The 19010-nt window shown below is 41.6% G+C and overlaps 35 non-coding genes across 35 annotated transcripts; 17 read left to right on the forward strand and 18 right to left on the reverse strand.

Moving 5' to 3' along the window:
* Window positions 1-2597: 2597 nt before the first annotated feature.
* Window positions 2598-2671, reverse strand: trnam-cau (transfer RNA methionine (anticodon CAU)). The gene has a single exon. It is a non-coding gene; the product is annotated as a tRNA-Met (tRNA).
* An 827-nt stretch (window positions 2672-3498) lies between these two features.
* On the reverse strand, window positions 3499-3572 carry trnam-cau (transfer RNA methionine (anticodon CAU)). Its single transcript has one exon. It is a non-coding gene; the product is annotated as a tRNA-Met (tRNA).
* Window positions 3573-3639: 67 nt separating this feature from the next.
* trnal-cag (transfer RNA leucine (anticodon CAG)) lies at window positions 3640-3722 on the forward strand. Its single transcript has one exon. It is a non-coding gene; the product is annotated as a tRNA-Leu (tRNA).
* An 835-nt stretch (window positions 3723-4557) lies between these two features.
* On the forward strand, window positions 4558-4640 carry trnal-cag (transfer RNA leucine (anticodon CAG)). Its single transcript has one exon. It is a non-coding gene; the product is annotated as a tRNA-Leu (tRNA).
* A 666-nt stretch (window positions 4641-5306) lies between these two features.
* Window positions 5307-5380, reverse strand: trnam-cau (transfer RNA methionine (anticodon CAU)). Its single transcript has one exon. It is a non-coding gene; the product is annotated as a tRNA-Met (tRNA).
* Window positions 5381-5475: 95 nt separating this feature from the next.
* Window positions 5476-5558, forward strand: trnal-cag (transfer RNA leucine (anticodon CAG)). Its single transcript has one exon. It is a non-coding gene; the product is annotated as a tRNA-Leu (tRNA).
* Window positions 5559-6224: 666 nt separating this feature from the next.
* trnam-cau (transfer RNA methionine (anticodon CAU)) lies at window positions 6225-6298 on the reverse strand. Its single transcript has one exon. It is a non-coding gene; the product is annotated as a tRNA-Met (tRNA).
* A 67-nt stretch (window positions 6299-6365) lies between these two features.
* trnal-cag (transfer RNA leucine (anticodon CAG)) lies at window positions 6366-6448 on the forward strand. Its single transcript has one exon. It is a non-coding gene; the product is annotated as a tRNA-Leu (tRNA).
* Window positions 6449-7114: 666 nt separating this feature from the next.
* On the reverse strand, window positions 7115-7188 carry trnam-cau (transfer RNA methionine (anticodon CAU)). The gene has a single exon. It is a non-coding gene; the product is annotated as a tRNA-Met (tRNA).
* A 95-nt stretch (window positions 7189-7283) lies between these two features.
* On the forward strand, window positions 7284-7366 carry trnal-cag (transfer RNA leucine (anticodon CAG)). The gene has a single exon. It is a non-coding gene; the product is annotated as a tRNA-Leu (tRNA).
* Window positions 7367-8032: 666 nt separating this feature from the next.
* On the reverse strand, window positions 8033-8106 carry trnam-cau (transfer RNA methionine (anticodon CAU)). The gene has a single exon. It is a non-coding gene; the product is annotated as a tRNA-Met (tRNA).
* A 95-nt stretch (window positions 8107-8201) lies between these two features.
* On the forward strand, window positions 8202-8284 carry trnal-cag (transfer RNA leucine (anticodon CAG)). The gene has a single exon. It is a non-coding gene; the product is annotated as a tRNA-Leu (tRNA).
* Window positions 8285-8950: 666 nt separating this feature from the next.
* trnam-cau (transfer RNA methionine (anticodon CAU)) lies at window positions 8951-9024 on the reverse strand. The gene has a single exon. It is a non-coding gene; the product is annotated as a tRNA-Met (tRNA).
* A 95-nt stretch (window positions 9025-9119) lies between these two features.
* Window positions 9120-9202, forward strand: trnal-cag (transfer RNA leucine (anticodon CAG)). The gene has a single exon. It is a non-coding gene; the product is annotated as a tRNA-Leu (tRNA).
* A 666-nt stretch (window positions 9203-9868) lies between these two features.
* trnam-cau (transfer RNA methionine (anticodon CAU)) lies at window positions 9869-9942 on the reverse strand. The gene has a single exon. It is a non-coding gene; the product is annotated as a tRNA-Met (tRNA).
* A 67-nt stretch (window positions 9943-10009) lies between these two features.
* Window positions 10010-10092, forward strand: trnal-cag (transfer RNA leucine (anticodon CAG)). Its single transcript has one exon. It is a non-coding gene; the product is annotated as a tRNA-Leu (tRNA).
* Window positions 10093-10758: 666 nt separating this feature from the next.
* Window positions 10759-10832, reverse strand: trnam-cau (transfer RNA methionine (anticodon CAU)). The gene has a single exon. It is a non-coding gene; the product is annotated as a tRNA-Met (tRNA).
* Window positions 10833-10927: 95 nt separating this feature from the next.
* On the forward strand, window positions 10928-11010 carry trnal-cag (transfer RNA leucine (anticodon CAG)). Its single transcript has one exon. It is a non-coding gene; the product is annotated as a tRNA-Leu (tRNA).
* Window positions 11011-11675: 665 nt separating this feature from the next.
* trnam-cau (transfer RNA methionine (anticodon CAU)) lies at window positions 11676-11749 on the reverse strand. Its single transcript has one exon. It is a non-coding gene; the product is annotated as a tRNA-Met (tRNA).
* Window positions 11750-11816: 67 nt separating this feature from the next.
* On the forward strand, window positions 11817-11899 carry trnal-cag (transfer RNA leucine (anticodon CAG)). The gene has a single exon. It is a non-coding gene; the product is annotated as a tRNA-Leu (tRNA).
* Window positions 11900-12564: 665 nt separating this feature from the next.
* trnam-cau (transfer RNA methionine (anticodon CAU)) lies at window positions 12565-12638 on the reverse strand. Its single transcript has one exon. It is a non-coding gene; the product is annotated as a tRNA-Met (tRNA).
* Window positions 12639-12705: 67 nt separating this feature from the next.
* trnal-cag (transfer RNA leucine (anticodon CAG)) lies at window positions 12706-12788 on the forward strand. The gene has a single exon. It is a non-coding gene; the product is annotated as a tRNA-Leu (tRNA).
* Window positions 12789-13454: 666 nt separating this feature from the next.
* Window positions 13455-13528, reverse strand: trnam-cau (transfer RNA methionine (anticodon CAU)). Its single transcript has one exon. It is a non-coding gene; the product is annotated as a tRNA-Met (tRNA).
* Window positions 13529-13623: 95 nt separating this feature from the next.
* On the forward strand, window positions 13624-13706 carry trnal-cag (transfer RNA leucine (anticodon CAG)). The gene has a single exon. It is a non-coding gene; the product is annotated as a tRNA-Leu (tRNA).
* A 666-nt stretch (window positions 13707-14372) lies between these two features.
* Window positions 14373-14446, reverse strand: trnam-cau (transfer RNA methionine (anticodon CAU)). The gene has a single exon. It is a non-coding gene; the product is annotated as a tRNA-Met (tRNA).
* Window positions 14447-14541: 95 nt separating this feature from the next.
* Window positions 14542-14624, forward strand: trnal-cag (transfer RNA leucine (anticodon CAG)). Its single transcript has one exon. It is a non-coding gene; the product is annotated as a tRNA-Leu (tRNA).
* A 665-nt stretch (window positions 14625-15289) lies between these two features.
* Window positions 15290-15363, reverse strand: trnam-cau (transfer RNA methionine (anticodon CAU)). The gene has a single exon. It is a non-coding gene; the product is annotated as a tRNA-Met (tRNA).
* A 67-nt stretch (window positions 15364-15430) lies between these two features.
* trnal-cag (transfer RNA leucine (anticodon CAG)) lies at window positions 15431-15513 on the forward strand. The gene has a single exon. It is a non-coding gene; the product is annotated as a tRNA-Leu (tRNA).
* A 666-nt stretch (window positions 15514-16179) lies between these two features.
* On the reverse strand, window positions 16180-16253 carry trnam-cau (transfer RNA methionine (anticodon CAU)). The gene has a single exon. It is a non-coding gene; the product is annotated as a tRNA-Met (tRNA).
* A 95-nt stretch (window positions 16254-16348) lies between these two features.
* Window positions 16349-16431, forward strand: trnal-cag (transfer RNA leucine (anticodon CAG)). The gene has a single exon. It is a non-coding gene; the product is annotated as a tRNA-Leu (tRNA).
* A 666-nt stretch (window positions 16432-17097) lies between these two features.
* Window positions 17098-17171, reverse strand: trnam-cau (transfer RNA methionine (anticodon CAU)). The gene has a single exon. It is a non-coding gene; the product is annotated as a tRNA-Met (tRNA).
* Window positions 17172-17266: 95 nt separating this feature from the next.
* On the forward strand, window positions 17267-17349 carry trnal-cag (transfer RNA leucine (anticodon CAG)). Its single transcript has one exon. It is a non-coding gene; the product is annotated as a tRNA-Leu (tRNA).
* Window positions 17350-18015: 666 nt separating this feature from the next.
* Window positions 18016-18089, reverse strand: trnam-cau (transfer RNA methionine (anticodon CAU)). Its single transcript has one exon. It is a non-coding gene; the product is annotated as a tRNA-Met (tRNA).
* A 95-nt stretch (window positions 18090-18184) lies between these two features.
* On the forward strand, window positions 18185-18267 carry trnal-cag (transfer RNA leucine (anticodon CAG)). The gene has a single exon. It is a non-coding gene; the product is annotated as a tRNA-Leu (tRNA).
* Window positions 18268-18933: 666 nt separating this feature from the next.
* On the reverse strand, window positions 18934-19007 carry trnam-cau (transfer RNA methionine (anticodon CAU)). Its single transcript has one exon. It is a non-coding gene; the product is annotated as a tRNA-Met (tRNA).
* Window positions 19008-19010: the final 3 nt, after the last annotated feature.

Genomic DNA, 19010 nt, shown 5'->3' on the forward strand with positions numbered 1-19010 from the left:
GAATGTTACCTGAGAAATACAGAATGAAAGACGTAGCTTCAGTAGCCAGTTGGAAAAATCAAGAGAGATGCCATGAAGGACGCGAGTGTCCTTTAACCCATAATGGCAAAGCCCAATTAGAGAGGAAGAGGAGAATGCAAGAGCAGAGCCCAGAGAAGAAAGAGAGATCACATAGGTTACATTGTTCTTTCACCATTTTACTTGATCTAAACCAACCTGAGACAGTGAAACTGACCACTAAGCAGACTACAGCCACCCCTGTACAAGGTGTCATAGCTGGCAGGTAGGTGTAAAAACATACCAGCCATTTCCACTGAACTTAAACCTTTATACTAAACGTATATTAAAACTGCAATTATATATATATAAAAAAAATGTTATTACCTTTGACAAACTTGGTATAATTTTAGAAGTAGGCTGGGGTGGGAGCTGACGCTGACTCTGCGCCATGACCTCCTGTGCTGGTCCAGTAGCGGCAGACTGTTGTTCAACAACCCTTGGTGCTTGTCCAATAGAGGCTGTGGCCTGCTTAAGACAACCACAAAAATACATAGGCTACAATAATTGTTGAACGAGAAGAATTTGTTCAGTAAATTATACATATATAAAAAAAATACAAGTTACATCTTTACATTGTTACCTTTTGAGTGTGAAAACCACATATGCACTTTGGGACCGCTCCGAGCAAGGTTGTCTGGCCGCGAGACTGCATCGGACATCTTTCAATCTGTAAACATTATCACACATAAAACATAGAATACATGCATTTCTAACTTATCAGTATGAATGCCACATTAATTTATTGTAGTCTGTCATTTATTTTTATTCATGTTCTTTGAAGGGGAGATACAAACTGTAAAATTAGAGATAAAGAGAGAGTAAAGTTTGTATCCTCCTTTAAAAGAACAATAGAGGAACATTTCACACCTTCAAAAAAACATCCATTAACTCAACATCCCCACCCCCACTGCCTCAAATCTCTGAATCTCCCAGTGCAAAAAAAAAGTTTTTTTTTTTTACATAAATAAACATAAATCTCAAATACCTGCAACATTATCTACATACATATCTATAAATAATGATGACATTGAATTAAATGATCAGGATTACAATTATTACATCATGCAAAGGTGACAAAAGCACACTCACCCTTTGGTACACGTCATGCCACTTTTTCTGTCGAGGAGCTGGCCTGTTACCCTCATTTGATGGCCAAACTCCTGTGCTGGCAAACTTTTTTAGCCTTGCAATCCAGTCAGTATCTGACATGGCTTTATGGGATTTTTTGCCAGACATTTTTTTGTTGGGGGGCTAACGGTTAGGTTATATCGTTTTGAACAAAACTACTATAATACAAATTATTTCTTTAAAAAAAGCACACACGATATTTACAATTATAATATATACAATTATATACAAATATAAAATTACATTGTCCGAAAATACAGTTAAAGTTACCGAAAAATAAGTTTCGCAGTCCTCCGTTAAAATGATGATGCCTGACCTCCGTGACAGTGATGCTCGACGTCTGAACTTTTTGACCTCTGACACGCCCCTCAGGATATGTCATTACTTCGTACACCTTCGGCTCAGTTCGGCAACTTGATTGACACTCGGCTAGCTTCCTGACTCCTCCTCCTAGCGGTGCTAAGCGTAAACGTGCCATCGACATTTCCTTGTACTCTGATTGGTCAAATGTCGAAAATGATAAGGAAAAAGTCAAGAATGGCGCTCTCTGATTGGCTGCAAATGTTATAATGTCGAGAATGGCGCTCTCTAATTGGCTGCAAATGTTATAGCGCGTCGACGTGATTGGCTGTGGCGTTCAACATTGTTCAACATTATCCCCATTTTGACGGACTATCCTTCGGCAGCTGGCGTTCAGGTCGCAGTCTCCCCTGGAGGCGTGGGTTCGAATCCCACTTCTGACAAACCTAACCTTTGGCTGCGGGCCCAAGCTAGAGTCTTTAACCCTCTGGCAAGTTTATCAAGAAATGCAGTAATGTTGACAAAGCACTTTAAATCAGTTCATGCTAGAATAAACCAAACATTAAAGTAACACTGACCTGCAGTACATGACCTTTAAAGTAACACTTTAGTGCAATGTATGGGATTCTATGGCACTTGGAATTTCAAGTCATGACATTTCAGAAAAAATGGACATGTTGATTGAATCGGATTCAACTGAATTTCACGAAATAACATGTTGTGATGTTTACCGGAAGAAGATGCAGTAGAATTTCATGGCAAGGATTCTTGGAAATTTCTTGGAATGAAATGTCATGGGTTTGGGGGCATGGGGTGGAGTGTCATGACACAAGATTCAAGGAATGTCATGTAAAAAATTACATTAGCATTAACAAGACATGCCATTAGAATGAAAGAATGATATAAGCCTTAACAAAACATTGTAACAACACTGACACATATGACATGAATATGAGAGTAATACTATTACTGCATTTGTTCAACATTAGTCTTAAAAAAACACTGGATTTCAATTACAGTGCATATGAAGAAATGGACAAAGGCATAAAAGGGAATACAGAAAGCAGCTCCTTTATTTACACGGTCCCGTATATCAAAAAGCACCATTCTGCCCCGTGTGAGGCTCGAACTCACGACCTTCAGATTATGAGACTGACGCGCTGCCTAACTGCGCCAACGAGGCATGTGCTCTGACTCGGGTAAGCGGTGAAGCCCTAGATTCTAGATCATCTGCCATTCCGTGTAGGTGCAAAAATGCTGCTCACCACTGGCCGTCATGTCAGGATGGCCGAGTTCAGGTCGCAGTCTCCCCTGGAGGCGTGGGTTCGAATCCCACTTCTGACAAACCTAACCTTTGGCTGCGGGCCCGAGCTAGAGTCTTTAACCCTCTGGCAAGTTTATCAAGAAATGCAGTAATGTTGACAAAGCACTGCAAATCAGTTCATGCTAGAATAAACCAAACATTAAAGTAACACTGACCTGCAGTACATGACCTTTAAAGTAACACTTTAGTGCAATGTATGGGATTCTATGGCACTTGGAATTTCAAGTCATGACATTTCAGAAAAAATGGACATGTTGATTGAATCGGATTCAACTGAATTTCACGAAATAACATGTTGTGATGTTTACCGGAAGAAGATGCAGTAGAATTTCATGGCAAGGATTCTTGGAAATTTCTTGGAATGAAATGTCATGGGTTTGGGGGCATGGGGTGGAGTGTCATGACACAAGATTCAAGGAATGTCATGTAAAAAATTACATTAGCATTAACAAGACATGCCATTAGAATGAAAGAATGATATAAGCCTTAACAAAACATTGTAACAACACTGACACATATGACATGAATATGAGAGTAATACTATTACTGCATTTGTTCAACATTAGTCTTAAAAAAACACTGGATTTCAATTACAGTGCATATGAAGAAATGGACAAAGGCATAAAAGGGAATACGGAAAGCAGCTCCTTTATTTACACGGTCCCGTGTATCAAAAAGCACCATTCTGCCCCGTGTGAGGCTCGAACTCACGACCTTCAGATTATGAGACTGACGCGCTGCCTAACTGCGCCAACGAGGCATGTTCTCTGACTCGGGTAAGCGGTGAAGCCCTAGATTCAAAAATGCTGCTCACCACTGGCCGTCATGTCAGAATGGCCGAGCGGTCTAAGGCGCTGCGTTCAGGTTGCAGTCTCCCCTGGAGGCGTGGGTTCGAATCCCACTTCTGACAAACCTAACCTTTGGCTGCGGGCCCAAGCTAGAGTCTTTAACCCTCTGGCAAGTTTATCAAGAAATGCAGTAATGTTGACAAAGCACTGCAAATCAGTTCATGCTAGAATAAACCAAACATTAAAGTAACACTGACCTGCAGTACATGACCTTTAAAGTAACACTTTAGTGCAATGTATGGGATTCTATGGCACTTGGAATTTCAAGTCATGACATTTCAGAAAAAATGGACATGTTGATTGAATCGGATTCAACTGAATTTCACGAAATAACATGTTGTGATGTTTACCGGAAGAAGATGCAGTAGAATTTCATGGCAAGGATTCTTGGAAATTTCTTGGAATGAAATGTCATGGGTTTGGGGGCATGGGGTGGAGTGTCATGACACAAGATTCAAGGAATGTCATGTAAAAAATTACATTAGCATTAACAAGACATGCCATTAGAATGAAAGAATGATATAAGCCTTAACAAAACATTGTAACAACACTGACACATATGACATGAATATGAGAGTAATACTATTACTGCATTTGTTCAACATTAGTCTTAAAAAAACACTGGATTTCAATTACAGTGCATATGAAGAAATGGACAAAGGCATAAAAGGGAATACAGAAAGCAGCTCCTTTATTTACACGGTCCCGTGTATCAAAAAGCACCATTCTGCCCCGTGTGAGGCTCGAACTCTCGACCTTCAGATTATGAGACTGACGCGCTGCTTAACTGCGCCAACGAGGCATGTGCTCTGACTCGGGTAAGCGGTGAAGCTCTAGATTCTAGATCATCTGCCATTCCGTGTAGGGGCAAAAATGCTGCTCACCACTGGCCGTCATGTCAGGATGGCCGAGCGGTCTAAGGCGCTGCGTTCAGGTCGCAGTCTCCCCTGGAGGCGTGGGTTCGAATCTCACTTCTGACAAACCTAACCTTTGGCTGCGGGCCCAAGCTAGAGTCTTTAACCCTCTGGCAAGTTTATCAAGAAATGCAGTAATGTTGACAAAGCACTGCAAATCAGTTCATGCTAGAATAAACCAAACATTAAAGTAACACTGACCTGCAGTACATGACCTTTAAAGTAACACTTTAGTGCAATGTATGGGATTCTATGGCACTTGGAATTTCAAGTCATGACATTTCAGAAAAAATGGACATGTTGATTGAATCGGATTCAACTGAATTTCACGAAATAACATGTTGTGATGTTTACCGGAAGAAGATGCAGTAGAATTTCATGGCAAGGATTCTTGGAAATTTCTTGGAATGAAATGTCATGGGTTTGGGGGCATGGGGTGGAGTGTCATGACACAAGATTCAAGGAATGTCATGTAAAAAATTACATTAGCATTAACAAGACATGCCATTAGAATGAAAGAATGATATAAGCCTTAACAAAACATTGTAACAACACTGACACATATGACATGAATATGAGAGTAATACTATTACTGCATTTGTTCAACATTAGTCTTAAAAAAACACTGGATTTCAATTACAGTGCATATGAAGAAATGGACAAAGGCATAAAAGGGAATACAGAAAGCAGCTCCTTTATTTACACGGTCCCGTGTATCAAAAAGCACCATTCTGCCCCGTGTGAGGCTCGAACTCACGACCTTCAGATTATGAGACTGACGCGCTGCCTAACTGCGCCAACGAGGCATGTGCTCTGACTCGGGTAAGCGGTGAAGCCCTAGATTCTAGATCATCTGCCATTCCGTGTAGGTGCAAAAATGCTGCTCACAACTGGCCGTCATGTCAGGATGGCCGAGCGGTCTAAGGCGCTGCGTTCAGGTCGCAGTCTCCCCTGGAGGCGTGGGTTCGAATCTCACTTCTGACAAACCTAACCTTTGGCTGCGGGCCCAAGCTAGAGTCTTTAACCCTCTGGCAAGTTTATCAAGAAATGCAGTAATGTTGACAAAGCACTGCAAATCAGTTCATGCTAGAATAAACCAAACATTAAAGTAACACTGACCTGCAGTACATGACCTTTAAAGTAACACTTTAGTGCAATGTATGGGATTCTATGGCACTTGGAATTTCAAGTCATGACATTTCAGAAAAAATGGACATGTTGATTGAATCGGATTCAACTGAATTTCACGAAATAACATGTTGTGATGTTTACCGGAAGAAGATGCAGTAGAATTTCATGGCAAGGATTCTTGGAAATTTCTTGGAATGAAATGTCATGGGTTTGGGGGCATGGGGTGGAGTGTCATGACACAAGATTCAAGGAATGTCATGTAAAAAATTACATTAGCATTAACAAGACATGCCATTAGAATGAAAGAATGATATAAGCCTTAACAAAACATTGTAACAACACTGACACATATGACATGAATATGAGAGTAATACTATTACTGCATTTGTTCAACATTAGTCTTAAAAAAACACTGGATTTCAATTACAGTGCATGTGAAGAAATGGACAAAGGCATAAAAGGGAATACAGAAAGCAGCTCCTTTATTTACACGGTCCCGTGTATCAAAAAGCACCATTCTGCCCCGTGTGAGGCTCGAACTCACGACCTTCAGATTATGAGACTGACGCGCTGCCTAACTGCGCCAACGAGGCATGTTCTCTGACTCGGGTAAGCGGTGAAGCCCTAGATTCAAAAATGCTGCTCACCACTGGCCGTCATGTCAGGATGGCCGAGCGGTCTAAGGCGCTGCGTTCAGGTCGCAGTCTCCCCTGGAGGCGTGGGTTCGAATCCCACTTCTGACAAACCTAACCTTTGGCTGCGGGCCCAAGCTAGAGTCTTTAACCCTCTGGCAAGTTTATCAAGAAATGCAGTAATGTTGACAAAGCACTGCAAATCAGTTCATGCTAGAATAAACCAAACATTAAAGTAACACTGACCTGCAGTACATGACCTTTAAAGTAACACTTTAGTGCAATGTATGGGATTCTATGGCACTTGGAATTTCAAGTCATGACATTTCAGAAAAAATGGACATGTTGATTGAATCGGATTCAACTGAATTTCACGAAATAACATGTTGTGATGTTTACCGGAAGAAGATGCAGTAGAATTTCATGGCAAGGATTCTTGGAAATTTCTTGGAATGAAATGTCATGGGTTTGGGGGCATGGGGTGGAGTGTCATGACACAAGATTCAAGGAATGTCATGTAAAAAATTACATTAGCATTAACAAGACATGCCATTAGAATGAAAGAATGATATAAGCCTTAACAAAACATTGTAACAACACTGACACATATGACATGAATATGAGAGTAATACTATTACTGCATTTGTTCAACATTAGTCTTAAAAAAACACTGGATTTCAATTACAGTGCATATGAAGAAATGGACAAAGGCATAAAAGGGAATACAGAAAGCAGCTCCTTTATTTACACGGTCCCGTGTATCAAAAAGCACCATTCTGCCCCGTGTGAGGCTCGAACTCTCGACCTTCAGATTATGAGACTGACGCGCTGCCTAACTGCGCCAACGAGGCATGTGCTCTGACTCGGGTAAGCGGTGAAGCTCTAGATTCTAGATCATCTGCCATTCCGTGTAGGGGCAAAAATGCTGCTCACCACTGGCCGTCATGTCAGGATGGCCGAGCGGTCTAAGGCGCTGCGTTCAGGTCGCAGTCTCCCCTGGAGGCGTGGGTTCGAATCTCACTTCTGACAAACCTAACCTTTGGCTGCGGGCCCAAGCTAGAGTCTTTAACCCTCTGGCAAGTTTATCAAGAAATGCAGTAATGTTGACAAAGCACTGCAAATCAGTTCATGCTAGAATAAACCAAACATTAAAGTAACACTGACCTGCAGTACATGACCTTTAAAGTAACACTTTAGTGCAATGTATGGGATTCTATGGCACTTGGAATTTCAAGTCATGACATTTCAGAAAAAATGGACATGTTGATTGAATCGGATTCAACTGAATTTCACGAAATAACATGTTGTGATGTTTACCGGAAGAAGATGCAGTAGAATTTCATGGCAAGGATTCTTGGAAATTTCTTGGAATGAAATGTCATGGGTTTGGGGGCATGGGGTGGTGTGTCATGACACAAGATTCAAGGAATGTCATGTAAAAAATTACATTAGCATTAACAAGACATGCCATTAGAATGAAAGAATGATATAAGCCTTAACAAAACATTGTAACAACACTGACACATATGACATGAATATGAGAGTAATACTATTACTGCATTTGTTCAACATTAGTCTTAAAAAAACACTGGATTTCAATTACAGTGCATATGAAGAAATGGACAAAGGCATAAAAGGGAATACAGAAAGCAGCTCCTTTATTTACACGGTCCCGTGTATCAAAAAGCAACATTCTGCCCCGTGTGAGGCTCGAACTCACGACCTTCAGATTATGAGACTGACGCGCTGCCTAACTGCGTCAACGAGGCATGTGCTCTGACTCGGGTAAGCGGTGAAGCCCTAGATTCTAGATCATCTGCCATTCCGTGTAGGTGCAAAAATGCTGCTCACAACTGGCCGTCATGTCAGGATGGCCGAGCGGTCTAAGGCGCTGCGTTCAGGTCGCAGTCTCCCCTAGAGGCGTGGGTTCGAATCTCACTTCTGACAAACCTAACCTTTGGCTGCGGGCCCAAGCTAGAGTCTTTAACCCTCTGGCAAGTTTATCAAGAAATGCAGTAATGTTGACAAAGCACTGCAAATCAGTTCATGCTAGAATAAACCAAACATTAAAGTAACACTGACCTGCAGTACATGACCTTTAAAGTAACACTTTAGTGCAATGTATGGGATTCTATGGCACTTGGAATTTCAAGTCATGACATTTCAGAAAAAATGGACATGTTGATTGAATCGGATTCAACTGAATTTCACGAAATAACATGTTGTGATGTTTACCGGAAGAAGATGCAGTAGAATTTCATGGCAAGGATTCTTGGAAATTTCTTGGAATGAAATGTCATGGGTTTGGGGGCATGGGGTGGAGTGTCATGACACAAGATTCAAGGAATGTCATGTAAAAAATTACATTAGCATTAACAAGACATGCCATTAGAATGAAAGAATGATATAAGCCTTAACAAAACATTGTAACAACACTGACACATATGACATGAATATGAGAGTAATACTATTACTGCATTTGTTCAACATTAGTCTTAAAAAAACACTGGATTTCAATTACAGTGCATATGAAGAAATGGACAAAGGCATAAAAGGGAATACAGAAAGCAGCTCCTTTATTTACACGGTCCCGTGTATCAAAAAGCACCATTCTGCCCCGTGTGAGGCTCGAACTCACGACCTTCAGATTATGAGACTGACGCGCTGCCTAACTGCGCCAACGAGGCATGTGCTCTGACTCGGGTAAGCGGTGAAGCCCTAGATTCTAGATCATCTGCCATTCCGTGTAGGTGCAAAAATGCTGCTCACAACTGGCCGTCATGTCAGGATGGCCGAGCGGTCTAAGGCGCTGCGTTCAGGTCGCAGTCTCCCCTGGAGGCGTGGGTTCGAATCTCACTTCTGACAAACCTAACCTTTGGCTGCGGGCCCAAGCTAGAGTCTTTAACCCTCTGGCAAGTTTATCAAGAAATGCAGTAATGTTGACAAAGCACTGCAAATCAGTTCATGCTAGAATAAACCAAACATTAAAGTAACACTGACCTGCAGTACATGACCTTTAAAGTAACACTTTAGTGCAATGTATGGGATTCTATGGCACTTGGAATTTCAAGTCATGACATTTCAGAAAAAATGGACATGTTGATTGAATCGGATTCAACTGAATTTCACGAAATAACATGTTGTGATGTTTACCGGAAGAAGATGCAGTAGAATTTCATGGCAAGGATTCTTGGAAATTTCTTGGAATGAAATGTCATGGGTTTGGGGGCATGGGGTGGAGTGTCATGACACAAGATTCAAGGAATGTCATGTAAAAAATTACATTAGCATTAACAAGACATGCCATTAGAATGAAAGAATGATATAAGCCTTAACAAAACATTGTAACAACACTGACACATATGACATGAATATGAGAGTAATACTATTACTGCATTTGTTCAACATTAGTCTTAAAAAAACACTGGATTTCAATTACAGTGCATATGAAGAAATGGACAAAGGCATAAAAGGGAATACATAAAGCAGCTCCTTTATTTACACGGTCCCGTGTATCAAAAAGCACCATTCTGCCCCGTGTGAGGCTCGAACTCACGACCTTCAGATTATGAGACTGACGCGCTGCCTAACTGCGCCAACGAGGCATGTTCTCTGACTCGGGTAAGCGGTGAAGCCCTAGATTCAAAAATGCTGCTCACCACTGGCCGTCATGTCAGGATGGCCGAGCGGTCTAAGGCGCTGCGTTCAGGTCGCAGTCTCCCCTGGAGGCGTGGGTTCGAATCCCACTTCTGACAAACCTAACCTTTGGCTGCGGGCCCAAGCTAGAGTCTTTAACCCTCTGGCAAGTTTATCAAGAAATGCAGTAATGTTGACAAAGCACTGCAAATCAGTTCATGCTAGAATAAACCAAACATTAAAGTAACACTGACCTGCAGTACATGACCTTTAAAGTAACACTTTAGTGCAATGTATGGGATTCTATGGCACTTGGAATTTCAAGTCATGACATTTCAGAAAAAATGGACATGTTGATTGAATCGGATTCAACTGAATTTCACGAAATAACATGTTGTGATGTTTACCGGAAGAAGATGCAGTAGAATTTCATGGCAAGGATTCTTGGAAATTTCTTGGAATGAAATGTCATGGGTTTGGGGGCATGGGGTGGAGTGTCATGACACAAGATTCAAGGAATGTCATGTAAAAAATTACATTAGCATTAACAAGACATGCCATTAGAATGAAAGAATGATATAAGCCTTAACAAAACATTGTAACAACACTGACACATATGACATGAATATGAGAGTAATACTATTACTGCATTTGTTCAACATTAGTCTTAAAAAAACACTGGATTTCAATTACAGTGCATATGAAGAAATGGACAAAGGCATAAAAGGGAATACAGAAAGCAGCTCCTTTATTTACACGGTCCCGTGTATCAAAAAGCACCATTCTGCCCCGTGTGAGGCTCGAACTCTCGACCTTCAGATTATGAGACTGACGCGCTGCCTAACTGCGCCAACGAGGCATGTGCTCTGACTCGGGTAAGCGGTGAAGCTCTAGATTCTAGATCATCTGCCATTCCGTGTAGGGGCAAAAATGCTGCTCACCACTGGCCGTCATGTCAGGATGGCCGAGCGGTCTAAGGCGCTGCGTTCAGGTCGCAGTCTCCCCTGGAGGCGTGGGTTCGAATCCCACTTCTGACAAACCTAACCTTTGGCTGCGGGCCCAAGCTAGAGTCTTTAACCCTCTGGCAAGTTTATCAAGAAATGCAGTAATGTTGACAAAGCACTGCAAATCAGTTCATGCTAGAATAAACCAAACATTAAAGTAACACTGACCTGCAGTACATGACCTTTAAAGTAACACTTTAGTGCAATGTATGGGATTCTATGGCACTTGGAATTTCAAGTCATGACATTTCAGAAAAAATGGACATGTTGATTGAATCGGATTCAACTGAATTTCACGAAATAACATGTTGTGATGTTTACCGGAAGAAGATGCAGTAGAATTTCATGGCAAGGATTCTTGGAAATTTCTTGGAATGAAATGTCATGGGTTTGGGGGCATGGGGTGGAGTGTCATGACACAAGATTCAAGGAATGTCATGTAAAAAATTACATTAGCATTAACAAGACATGCCATTAGAATGAAAGAATGATATAAGCCTTAACAAACATTGTAACAACACTGACACATATGACATGAATATGAGAGTAATACTATTACTGCATTTGTTCAACATTAGTCTTAAAAAAACACTGGATTTCAATTACAGTGCATATGAAGAAATGGACAAAGGCATAAAAGGGAATACAGAAAGCAGCTCCTTTATTTACACGGTCCCGTGTATCAAAAAGCACCATTCTGCCCCGTGTGAGGCTCGAACTCACGACCTTCAGATTATGAGACTGACGCGCTGCCTAACTGCGCCAACGAGGCATGTTCTCTGACTCGGGTAAGCGGTGAAGCCCTAGATTCAAAAATGCTGCTCACCACTGGCCGTCATGTTAGGATGGCCGAGCGGTCTAAGGCGCTGCGTTCAGGTTGCAGTCTCCCCTGGAGGCGTGGGTTCGAATCCCACTTCTGACAAACCTAACCTTTGGCTGCGGGCCCAAGCTAGAGTCTTTAACCCTCTGGCAAGTTTATCAAGAAATGCAGTAATGTTGACAAAGCACTGCAAATCAGTTCATGCTAGAATAAACCAAACATTAAAGTAACACTGACCTGCAGTACATGACCTTTAAAGTAACACTTTAGTGCAATGTATGGGATTCTATGGCACTTGGAATTTCAAGTCATGACATTTCAGAAAAAATGGACATGTTGATTGAATCGGATTCAACTGAATTTCACGAAATAACATGTTGTGATGTTTACCGGAAGAAGATGCAGTAGAATTTCATGGCAAGGATTCTTGGAAATTTCTTGGAATGAAATGTCATGGGTTTGGGGGCATGGGGTGGAGTGTCATGACACAAGATTCAAGGAATGTCATGTAAAAAATTACATTAGCATTAACAAGACATGCCATTAGAATGAAAGAATGATATAAGCCTTAACAAACATTGTAACAACACTGACACATATGACATGAATATGAGAGTAATACTATTACTGCATTTGTTCAACATTAGTCTTAAAAAAACACTGGATTTCAATTACAGTGCATATGAAGAAATGGACAAAGGCATAAAAGGGAATACAGAAAGCAGCTCCTTTATTTACACGGTCCCGTGTATCAAAAAGCACCATTCTGCCCCGTGTGAGGCTCGAACTCACGACCTTCAGATTATGAGACTGACGCGCTGCCTAACTGCGCCAACGAGGCATGTTCTCTGACTCGGGTAAGCGGTGAAGCCCTAGATTCAAAAATGCTGCTCACCACTGGCCGTCATGTTAGGATGGCCGAGCGGTCTAAGGCGCTGCGTTCAGGTTGCAGTCTCCCCTGGAGGCGTGGGTTCGAATCCCACTTCTGACAAACCTAACCTTTGGCTGCGGGCCCAAGCTAGAGTCTTTAACCCTCTGGCAAGTTTATCAAGAAATGCAGTAATGTTGACAAAGCACTGCAAATCAGTTCATGCTAGAATAAACCAAACATTAAAGTAACACTGACCTGCAGTACATGACCTTTAAAGTAACACTTTAGTGCAATGTATGGGATTCTATGGCACTTGGAATTTCAAGTCATGACATTTCAGAAAAAATGGACATGTTGATTGAATCGGATTCAACTGAATTTCACGAAATAACATGTTGTGATGTTTACCGGAAGAAGATGCAGTAGAATTTCATGGCAAGGATTCTTGGAAATTTCTTGGAATGAAATGTCATGGGTTTGGGGGCATGGGGTGGAGTGTCATGACACAAGATTCAAGGAATGTCATGTAAAAAATTACATTAGCATTAACAAGACATGCCATTAGAATGAAAGAATGATATAAGCCTTAACAAAACATTGTAACAACACTGACACATATGACATGAATATGAGAGTAATACTATGACTGCATTTGTTCAACATTAGTCTTAAAAAAACACTGGATTTCAATTACAGTGCATATGAAGAAATGGACAAAGGCATAAAAGGGAATACAGAAAGCAGCTCCTTTATTTACACGGTCCCGTGTATCAAAAAGCACCATTCTGCCCCGTGTGAGGCTCGAACTCTCGACCTTCAGATTATGAGACTGACGCGCTGCCTAACTGCGCCAACGAGGCATGTGCTCTGACTCGGGTAAGCGGTGAAGCTCTAGATTCTAGATCATCTGCCATTCCGTGTAGGGGCAAAAATGCTGCTCACCACTGGCCGTCATGTCAGGATGGCCGAGCGGTCTAAGGCGCTGCGTTCAGGTCGCAGTCTCCCCTGGAGGCGTGGGTTCGAATCCCACTTCTGACAAACCTAACCTTTGGCTGCGGGCCCAAGCTAGAGTCTTTAACCCTCTGGCAAGTTTATCAAGAAATGCAGTAATGTTGACAAAGCACTGCAAATCAGTTCATGCTAGAATAAACCAAACATTAAAGTAACACTGACCTGCAGTACATGACCTTTAAAGTAACACTTTAGTGCAATGTATGGGATTCTATGGCACTTGGAATTTCAAGTCATGACATTTCAGAAAAAATGGACATGTTGATTGAATCGGATTCAACTGAATTTCACGAAATAACATGTTGTGATGTTTACCGGAAGAAGATGCAGTAGAATTTCATGGCAAGGATTCTTGGAAATTTCTTGGAATGAAATGTCATGGGTTTGGGGGCATGGGGTGGAGTGTCATGACACAAGATTCAAGGAATGTCATGTAAAAAATTACATTAGCATTAACAAGACATGCCATTAGAATGAAAGAATGATATAAGCCTTAACAAAACATTGTAACAACACTGACACATATGACATGAATATGAGAGTAATACTATTACTGCATTTGTTCAACATTAGTCTTAAAAAAACACTGGATTTCAATTACAGTGCATATGAAGAAATGGACAAAGGCATAAAAGGGAATACAGAAAGCAGCTCCTTTATTTACACGGTCCCGTGTATCAAAAAGCACCATTCTGCCCCGTGTGAGGCTCGAACTCTCGACCTTCAGATTATGAGACTGACGCGCTGCCTAACTGCGCCAACGAGGCATGTGCTCTGACTCGGGTAAGCGGTGAAGCTCTAGATTCTAGATCATCTGCCATTCCGTGTAGGGGCAAAAATGCTGCTCACCACTGGCCGTCATGTCAGGATGGCCGAGCGGTCTAAGGCGCTGCGTTCAGGTCGCAGTCTCCCCTGGAGGCGTGGGTTCGAATCCCACTTCTGACAAACCTAACCTTTGGCTGCGGGCCCAAGCTAGAGTCTTTAACCCTCTGGCAAGTTTATCAAGAAATGCAGTAATGTTGACAAAGCACTGCAAATCAGTTCATGCTAGAATAAACCAAACATTAAAGTAACACTGACCTGCAGTACATGACCTTTAAAGTAACACTTTAGTGCAATGTATGGGATTCTATGGCACTTGGAATTTCAAGTCATGACATTTCAGAAAAAATGGACATGTTGATTGAATCGGATTCAACTGAATTTCACGAAATAACATGTTGTGATGTTTACCGGAAGAAGATGCAGTAGAATTTCATGGCAAGGATTCTTGGAAATTTCTTGGAATGAAATGTCATGGGTTTGGGGGCATGGGGTGGAGTGTCATGACACAAGATTCAAGGAATGTCATGTAAAAAATTACATTAGCATTAACAAGACATGCCATTAGAATGAAAGAATGATATAAGCCTTAACAAACATTGTAACAACACTGACACATATGACATGAATATGAGAGTAATACTATTACTGCATTTGTTCAACATTAGTCTTAAAAAAACACTGGATTTCAATTACAGTGCATATGAAGAAATGGACAAAGGCATAAAAGGGAATACAGAAAGCAGCTCCTTTATTTACACGGTCCCGTGTATCAAAAAGCACCATTCTGCCCCGTGTGAGGCTCGAACTCACGACCTTCAGATTATGAGACTGACGCGCTGCCTAACTGCGCCAACGAGGCATGTTCTCTGACTCGGGTAAGCGGTGAAGCCCTAGATTCAAAAATGCTGCTCACCACTGGCCGTCATGTTAGGATGGCCGAGCGGTCTAAGGCGCTGCGTTCAGGTTGCAGTCTCCCCTGGAGGCGTGGGTTCGAATCCCACTTCTGACAAACCTAACCTTTGGCTGCGGGCCCAAGCTAGAGTCTTTAACCCTCTGGCAAGTTTATCAAGAAATGCAGTAATGTTGACAAAGCACTGCAAATCAGTTCATGCTAGAATAAACCAAACATTAAAGTAACACTGACCTGCAGTACATGACCTTTAAAGTAACACTTTAGTGCAATGTATGGGATTCTATGGCACTTGGAATTTCAAGTCATGACATTTCAGAAAAAATGGACATGTTGATTGAATCGGATTCAACTGAATTTCACGAAATAACATGTTGTGATGTTTACCGGAAGAAGATGCAGTAGAATTTCATGGCAAGGATTCTTGGAAATTTCTTGGAATGAAATGTCATGGGTTTGGGGGCATGGGGTGGAGTGTCATGACACAAGATTCAAGGAATGTCATGTAAAAAATTACATTAGCATTAACAAGACATGCCATTAGAATGAAAGAATGATATAAGCCTTAACAAAACATTGTAACAACACTGACACATATGACATGAATATGAGAGTAATACTATGACTGCATTTGTTCAACATTAGTCTTAAAAAAACACTGGATTTCAATTACAGTGCATATGAAGAAATGGACAAAGGCATAAAAGGGAATACAGAAAGCAGCTCCTTTATTTACACGGTCCCGTGTATCAAAAAGCACCATTCTGCCCCGTGTGAGGCTCGAACTCTCGACCTTCAGATTATGAGACTGACGCGCTGCCTAACTGCGCCAACGAGGCATGTGCTCTGACTCGGGTAAGCGGTGAAGCTCTAGATTCTAGATCATCTGCCATTCCGTGTAGGGGCAAAAATGCTGCTCACCACTGGCCGTCATGTCAGGATGGCCGAGCGGTCTAAGGCGCTGCGTTCAGGTCGCAGTCTCCCCTGTAGGCGTGGGTTCGAATCCCACTTCTGACAAACCTAACCTTTGGCTGCGGGCCCAAGCTAGAGTCTTTAACCCTCTGGCAAGTTTATCAAGAAATGCAGTAATGTTGACAAAGCACTGCAAATCAGTTCATGCTAGAATAAACCAAACATTAAAGTAACACTGACCTGCAGTACATGACCTTTAAAGTAACACTTTAGTGCAATGTATGGGATTCTATGGCACTTGGAATTTCAAGTCATGACATTTCAGAAAAAATGGACATGTTGATTGAATCGGATTCAACTGAATTTCACGAAATAACATGTTGTGATGTTTACCGGAAGAAGATGCAGTAGAATTTCATGGCAAGGATTCTTGGAAATTTCTTGGAATGAAATGTCATGGGTTTGGGGGCATGGGGTGGAGTGTCATGACACAAGATTCAAGGAATGTCATGTAAAAAATTACATTAGCATTAACAAGACATGCCATTAGAATGAAAGAATGATATAAGCCTTAACAAAACATTGTAACAACACTGACACATATGACATGAATATGAGAGTAATACTATTACTGCATTTGTTCAACATTAGTCTTAAAAAAACACTGGATTTCAATTACAGTGCATATGAAGAAATGGACAAAGGCATAAAAGGGAATACAGAAAGCAGCTCCTTTATTTACACGGTCCCGTGTATCAAAAAGCACCATTCTGCCCCGTGTGAGGCTCAAACTCACGACCTTCAGATTATGAGACTGACGCGCTGCCTAACTGCGCCAACGAGGCATGTGCTCTGACTCGGGTAAGCGGTGAAGCCCTAGATTCTAGATCATCTGCCATTCCGTGTAGGTTCAAAAATGCTGCTCACCACTGGCCGTCATGTCAGGATGTCCGAGCGGTCTAAGGCGCTGCGTTCAGGTCGCAGTCTCCCCTGGAGGCGTGGGTTCGAATCCCACTTCTGACAAACCTAACCTTTGGCTGCGGGCCCAAGCTAGAGTCTTTAACCCTCTGGCAAGTTTATCAAGAAATGCAGTAATGTTGACAAAGCACTGCAAATCAGTTCATGCTAGAATTAACCAAACATTAAAGTAACACTGACCTGCAGTACATGACCTTTAAAGTAACACTTTAGTGCAATGTATGGGATTCTATGGCACTTGGAATTTCAAGTCATGACATTTCAGAAAAAATGGACATGTTGATTGAATCGGATTCAACTGAATTTCACGAAATAACATGTTGTGATGTTTACCGGAAGAAGATGCAGTAGAATTTCATGGCAAGGATTCTTGGAAATTTCTTGGAATGAAATGTCATGGGTTTGGGGGCATGGGGTGGAGTGTCATGACACAAGATTCAAGGAATGTCATGTAAAAAATTACATTAGCATTAACAAGACATGCCATTAGAATGAAAGAATGATATAAGCCTTAACAAAACATTGTAACAACACTGACACATATGACATGAATATGAGAGTAATACTATTACTGCATTTGTTCAACATTAGTCTTAAAAAAACACTGGATTTCAATTACAGTGCATATGAAGAAATGGACAAAGGCATAAAAGGGAATACAGAAAGCAGCTCCTTTATTTACACGGTCCCGTGTATCAAAAAGCACCATTCTGCCCCGTGTGAGGCTCGAACTCACGACCTTCAGATTATGAGACTGACGCGCTGCCTAACTGCGCCAACAAGGCATGTGCTCTGACTCGGGTAAGCGGTGAAGCTCTAGATTCTAGATCATCTGCCATTCCGTGTACGTGCAAAAATGCTGCTCACCACTGGCCGTCATGTCAGGATGGCCGAGCGGTCTAAGGCGCTGCGTTCAGGTCGCAGTCTCCCCTGGAGGCGTGGGTTCGAATCCCACTTCTGACAAACCTAACCTTTGGCTGCGGGCCCAAGCTAGAGTCTTTAACCCTCTGGCAAGTTTATCAAGAAATGCAGTAATGTTGACAAAGCACTGCAAATCAGTTCATGCTAGAATAAACCAAACATTAAAGTAACACTGACCTGCAGTACATGACCTTTAAAGTAACACTTTAGTACAATGTATGGGATTCTATGGCACTTGGAATTTCAAGTCATGACATTTCAGAAAAAATGGACATGTTGATTGAATCGGATTCAACTGAATTTCACGAAATAACATGTTGTGATGTTTACCGGAAGAAGATGCAGTAGAATTTCATGGCAAGGATTCTTGGAAATTTCTTGGAATGAAATGTCATGGGTTTGGGGGCATGGGGTGGAGTGTCATGACACAAGATTCAAGGAATGTCATGTAAAAAATTACATTAGCATTAACAAGACATGCCATTAGAATGAAAGAATGATATAAGCCTTAACAAAACATTGTAACAACACTGACACATATGACATGAATATGAGAGTAATACTATTACTGCATTTGTTCAACATTAGTCTTAAAAAAACACTGGATTTCAATTACAGTGCATATGAAGAAATGGACAAAGGCATAAAAGGGAATACAGAAAGCAGCTCCTTTATTTACACGGTCCCGTGTATCAAAAAGCACCATTCTGCCCCGTGTGAGGCTCAAACTCACGACCTTCAGATTATGAGACTGACGCGCTGCCTAACTGCGCCAACGAGGCATG

The sequence above is a fragment of the Siphateles boraxobius genome, unplaced genomic scaffold, assembly GCF_051911475.1.
Source record: "Siphateles boraxobius isolate OS27281-9 unplaced genomic scaffold, OSU_SipBor_1 6, whole genome shotgun sequence".
NCBI classification, from domain to species: Eukaryota; Metazoa; Chordata; class Actinopteri; order Cypriniformes; family Leuciscidae; genus Siphateles; species Siphateles boraxobius.